The sequence below is a fragment of the Manis javanica genome, chromosome 16 (assembly GCF_040802235.1).
Source record: "Manis javanica isolate MJ-LG chromosome 16, MJ_LKY, whole genome shotgun sequence".
In the NCBI taxonomy this organism is placed as follows: domain Eukaryota; kingdom Metazoa; phylum Chordata; class Mammalia; order Pholidota; family Manidae; genus Manis; species Manis javanica.
In genome coordinates this window covers 6320509-6326971 of record NC_133171.1, presented here as the reverse complement: position 1 = coordinate 6326971, position 6463 = coordinate 6320509, and positions in this window count along the sequence as shown.

The following is a 6463-nucleotide window of genomic DNA, read 5'->3' as shown; positions in this document are numbered from 1 at the left end:
GGCGGTAGGAGAATATAAACTTGGCATCTTTGGGAGACAGAGAAGAGGAAACCCAACTGTAATGGAAGATACAACTTGCTACTGCCTATTAAATATAAGATTGTAGCATTGCTAAATTTTAGTAGTATTAAGTCCAGATATATATGGTATATCGAGATGCTGCCATTGTGGACCTTATTTTTTCTTGTATGACAAAATGGCAGATAGGAAATTCTTTTGATACTAATTGTACTGTCTTTTCTCCCCCACCAGTAACGTAAAAATAAAACCTGCCACAAAGCGTGTAAAGATTCATACTCTAAAATGAATCTATTTGGTGTAGACTGAATGGGAAGATACCAATCTAGAAACTCTTATGTTACATTTCTTTACCGTTTCTTGGTTAGAAATACCAAATTGGGGAATAAAAATCATCACAGATTGGGCTTCCACTTGGCTGAATTAAGCAGGATAATAGAAGACCCCCTGGAAAAGTAAGACAGGGACTGTTTTTAGTTTTAAAAAGAGGTCTCCTTGAAGTGTTTGGACCTATGTATTAGTGTCGTCTTCATCTGACCTGGAGCCACAGTTGTCGCTTGCATGACCATTTTACTTACTCATCCATCAGAAGAACCTGAATTTAGAAAATGAAATAGGACATTGGAATATGAAAATGGACTATGTAACAAACATCCTGAGGATTGTTAGTATTTGTTTAAAGTCCCAGATGAATACCTTCTGGTGTAACTATTTACTAAAAGCAACACACTATAAAAAATGTTTCAAAGCCGATGAATGAATACATATAACCCCAGATTAAATTGTAGAAGGTTTACCAGCAAGATGGTTCATTTTCTGGATAACTTATGTTATGACCCTAGCTGTGTTGAGGAAATGTTAAAAGAAAAAAATCTATTAATTTATATAAAGATGCTGTTTAGGAAATTACAGTACTGTCCAGTGTCCCGTTACTGAAAAGTATAGAAGAAATTGCCCTTACCTCTGAGCACTAGGAAAAGCTCTGGTGCTTGTTTGTAAATTACTTCGTATATGGAATGAAAATTTTGTAATTAGATCTTGTTTCCCAGTTCATGGGTTGCTGAGAAGCCAAGAGCTGAACCACCCACATTTTAGAGTTGTGCAAGGCCGTAGGTGTTTCTGTGGTCCAACTTACCTTGTGTTTCATCTTTCTTGCATCCTCTTATTTTCCCTTTATTCATACTAATTTGTATTTTGAAAGCATTCTATTCTACTAATATTTCTGTAAGTTACATTAAATAATTTTGAAGTAAGATAGGATATAAATAACTATGTGAAGCTTATTGCAAGGAGAAGGCGAGCAAATAAGAGGAGGAGCCTTTCTTCTTCCTTGTGTTCCCTTCCCGGCATCCTCCCTCCTTCATCTTGCACAAATGTCTTAAGTCATGGAGGACTGAACTCTTCTGTGCTTTCTCAGACGTGCAAGGAGGCAGGGAAATCCTTTCTGAGGCTTTTTGCTTGTACAGAGTTACCAGGTATAGTTTGTTAGGCTAAGTGTGCCCTACACGAAAGTGCCTGTGCCTGACGGAGAGAACAAGTAGGGCTAAAATACATCCTAGAGAAGGAAAAGGTGATTTATTCTCATTTGTTGGCTCAGAAAGGGTCTTTTTCTAACTCACAGGGTGATATTATTTGGTTTTTGTCCCTGCCCTTTTGATTGAGTTATAAACTAATACTAAAATTTGGTGACTAATGATAAAAGTTACCTTGAATGAAGCAAAAGTTCAAGTTTATTTTCTTCACCCATGTATTTCTATTCCATTACCCTCTAAATTTGATTCATTGTGTTGAACTAAGATAGTCATGACTTTGAAATAGTTGAAAAAATAATTTTCTGATTTAAAATTTTGTTTTGTTACATGCATTACATAATCAAAGCTACCTATTTAGTAAGAATTATATCGAATTTTCTATAAAGGAAATAAGGGTTGTGTTTGCATTCTAGGTAACAGTAGGATGTTTGAAGTATTTGATTTGTTCAGCTGGAACTGTTAATACTTAGTCATAGTTTTCTGAAAATTTGTTATTAATGTATCATCGTAGTAAAGGTGGTAATTAGCAACTTGCATCAAGGTTATTCAAGACTGAATAAATACTCTTTTCAAATGACACACAGTTAAGTGTTTGTAATGAAACCTGCTCTGAGATTCTGTACTCCTGCTACAGTCATACCTACTTGGGTGTTATTTTTGTTGGTACTGATTTTATTGTCATTTTGTTTTCTGTATCAGTACATTAGAATTTTATTTTGCAAACTAAATATAAACCTGATTAAGTATTTGATTTTTTAATGCTCACAGGTAAATATTTTAAGTTTTGTCTTTCTTAAGTGCGAATTTAAAATGATTCCAGGAATAGCTTCTAGTTGTGTGACTTTTTGATTCATGTAACTGAGATTTTTTTTCTTAAAGATTGCCACATAAAATCAAAGTATCTTCTTTTTCAGGGGCTTATCTTAATTAAAAAATAGGTTTATTATGCTTTCATTTTTGGTCTCTGGTTACAACTACTTTCAAGAAATTGAAATTTAGAGACTTTTTTTATATTTAGGAGGTTTTGAACAGTTGTTTTTAGTTTATTTTTAAACCTTGCTTTGCCTTTACAATTTACTTGCCAGAAGTAATTAATTTTTTATTTTTCATTTTGTTATCATTAATCTACAATTACATGAAGAACATTGTTTACTAGGCTCCCCCCTTCACCAAGTCCCCCCAACATACCCCATTAGTCACTGTCCATCAGCATAGTAAGATGATGTAGAATCACTACTTTGTCTTCTCTGTGTTGTACAGCCCTCCCCATCCCCCCCCACATTATACATGCTAATTGTAAGGACCTCTTTCTTTTTCCCCCTGCCCTTATCCCTCCCTTCCTGCCCATTCTCCCCAGTCCCTTTCCCTTTGGTAACTGTGAGTCCATTCTTGGCTTCTGTGATTCTGCTGCTGTTTTGTTCCTTCGGTTTTTGCTTTGCTCTTATACTCCACAGAGGAGTGAAATCATTAGCTACTTGTCTTTCTCCACCTGGCTTGTATATCACCCTGTAGCTCCATCCATGTTGTTGCAAATGGTGGTAGGATTTGTTTTCTTCTTATGGCTGAATGATATTCCATAGTGTATATGTACCACCTCCTCTTTATCCATTCATCTACTGATGGACACTTAGGTTGCTTCCATTTCTTGGCTATTGTAAATAGTGCTGCGATCAACATAGGGGTGCATATGTCTCTTTCAAACTGGGCTCCTGCATTCTTAGGGTAAGTTCCTAGGAGAGGTATTCCTGGGTCAAATGGTATTTCTGTTTTTCTGGGGAACCTCCATACTGCTTTCCACAATGGTTGAACTGACATTCCCACCAGCAGTATAGGAGGGTTCCCTTTTCTCCACATCCTCACCAACATTTGTTGTCTGTCTTCTGGATGGCGGCCATCCTAACTGGTGTGAGGTGATACCCCATTGTGGTTTTAATGTGCAGTTCTCTGATGATCAGCGATGTGGAGCATCTTTTCATGTGCATGTCTGCCACCTGGAATTGCTTCTTTGGAGAAGTGTCTGTTCAGATCCTCTGCCCATTTTGTAATGGGATTATTTGCTTTTTGTGTGTTGAGGTGCGTGAGCTCTTAATACATATTTTGAATGGCAACCCCTTATCGGATGTGTTATCTATGAATATATTCTCCCATACTGTAGGATGTCTTTTTGTTCTACTGATGGTGTTCAAACAGAATCTTATACCCCCTGCCATTTCATTCCAATTCTAATTGTTTTTTTTTCCAGAACACCAACTGACCGAGAAAACTGTTATGAAGAGGAGAAGATGTGATACAGGAACATCGAACCTAAGCTGAGAAGTGAGATGGTGTGGAGACTGGTAGGTAGTATCTTTCCATGTGCTGCTTTCAAGGGTCACAGTGAAAAAAGTTTGCTAAGGAGATAAAACCCGGGGTGTTGACATCACCTGGTATCGGTGGAGCCACCTAGCCACTAGCCATTAGTGGGAAGGCTAGCATGCGGCACTGTTATCTTTACTGCGGAGTTAGATGTGTGGCATCCCCCGTTGAAGAGACTGTTGAAGAGACTGTCATTTCGCCATTGTATGTCCATGGCTCCATTATCGAATATTAATTGACCATATATGTTTCGGTTAATGTCTGGATTCTCTAGTCTGTTCCATTGGTCTGTGGCTCTGTTCTTGTGCCAGTACCAAATTGTCTTGATTACTATGGCTTTATAGTAGAGCTTGAAGTTGGGGAGTTAGATCCCCCCTACTTTATTCTTCTTTCTCAGGATTGCTTTGGCTATTCGGGGTCTTTGGTGTTTCCATATGAATTTTTGAATTATTTGTTCCAGTTCATTGAAGAATGTTGCTGGTAGTTTCATAGGGATTGCATCAAATCTGTATATTGCTTTGGGCAGGATGGCCATTTTGATGATATTAATTCTTCCTATCCACAAGCATGGGATGAGTTTCCATCTGTTAGTTCCCCTTTAATTTCTCTTAAGAGAGTGTCTTGTAGTTTTCAGAGTGTAAGTCTTTCACTTCTTTGGTTAGGTTTATTCCTAGGTCTTTTATTTTTTTTGATGCAATTGTGAATGGAGTTGTTCTCCTGATTTCTCTTTCTGTTGGTTCATTGTTAGTGTATAGGAAAGCCACAGATTTGTGTGTGTTAATTTTTTATCCTGCAACTTTGCTGTATTCTGATATCAGTTCTAGTAGTTTTGGAGTGGAGTCTTTAGGGTTTTTTATGTACAGTATCATGTCATCTGCAAATAGTGACAGTTTAACTTCTTCTTTACCAATCTGGATTCCTTGTATTTCTTTGTTTTGTCTAATTGCCGTGGCTACGACCTCCAGTACTATGTTGAATAACAGTGGAAAGAGTGGGCATCCCTGTCTTGTTCCTGATCTTAGAGGAAAAGCTTTCAGCTTCTCGCTGTTCAATATGATGTTAGCTGTGGGTTTGTCATATATGGCCTTTTTTATGTTGAGGTACTTGCCCTCTATGCCCATTTTGTTGAGAGTTTTTACCATGAATGGATGTTGACTTTTGTTGAATGCTTTTTCAGCATCTATGGAGATGATCATGTGGTTTTTGTCCTTCTTTTTGTTGATGTGGTGGATGATGTTGATGGATTTTCAAATGTTGTACCATCCTTGCATCCTTGGGATGAATCCCACTTGGTCATGGTGTGTGATCCTTTTGATGTATTGTTGAATTCGGTTTGCTAATATTTTGTTGAGTATTTCTGCATCTACGTTCATCAGGGGTATTGGTCTGTAGTTTTCTTTTTTGGTGGGGTCTTTGCCTGGTTTTGGGATTAGGGTGATGTTGGCTTCATAGAATGAGTTTGGAAGTATTCTCTCCTCTTCTATTTTTTGGAAAACTTAAAGGAGAAAGGATATTATGTCTTCTGTGTATGTCTGATAAAATTCCGAAGTAAATCCATCTGGCCCGGGTTTTTTTTTTTCTTGGGTAGTTTTTTGATTACAGCTTCAATTTCGTTGCTGGTAATTGGTTTGTTTAGATGTTGTTTTTCTTTCTGGGTCAGTCTTGGAAGCTAGTATTTTACTAGTAAGTTGTCCGTTTCTCCTAGGTTTTCCAGCTTGTTAGCATATAGGTTTTCATAGCTTTCTCTAGTAATTCTTTGTATTTCTGTGGGGTCCATTATGATTTTTCCTTTCTCGTTTCTGATTTTGTTGATGTGTGTTGATTCTCTTTTTCTCTTAACAAGTCTGGCTACAGGCTTATCTTTTTATTTTCTCAAAGCACCAGCTGTTGGTTTCATTGATTTTTTTTCTATTGTTCTCAATATTATTTATTTCTTCTGTGATCTTTATTATGGCCCTCCTTCTGCTGACTTTAGGCCTCATTTGTTCTTTTTCCAATTTTGATAATTGTGACATTAGACTATTCATTTCGGATTGTTCTTCCTTTTTTAAATATGCCTGGATTGCTGTATACTCTTAAGACTGCTTTTGCTTCATCCCACAGAAGTTGGGGCTTTGTGTTGTTGTTGTCATTTGTTTCCATCTATTGCTGGATCTCCATTTTATTTTGGTCGTTGATCCATTGATTATTTAGGAACATGTTTTTAAGCCTTCATGTGTTTGTGAACCTTTTTGCTTTCTTTGTACAATTTCTTTCTAGTTTTATACCTTTGTTTGAAAATTTGGTTGGTAGTATTCCAATCTTTTTGAATTTACTGAGGCTCTTTTTGTGGCCTAGTAATGTGGTCTATTCTGGAGAATGTTCCATGTGCACTTGAGAAGAATGTGTATCCTGTTGCTTTTGGATGTAGAGTTCTGTAGATGTCTATTAGGTGCATCTGTTCTAGTGTGTTGTTCAGTGCCTCCGTGTCCTTACTTATTTTCTGTCTGGTTTATCTATCCTTTGGAGTGAGTGGTGTGTTGAAGTCTCCTAAAATGAATGCATTGCATTCTATTTCC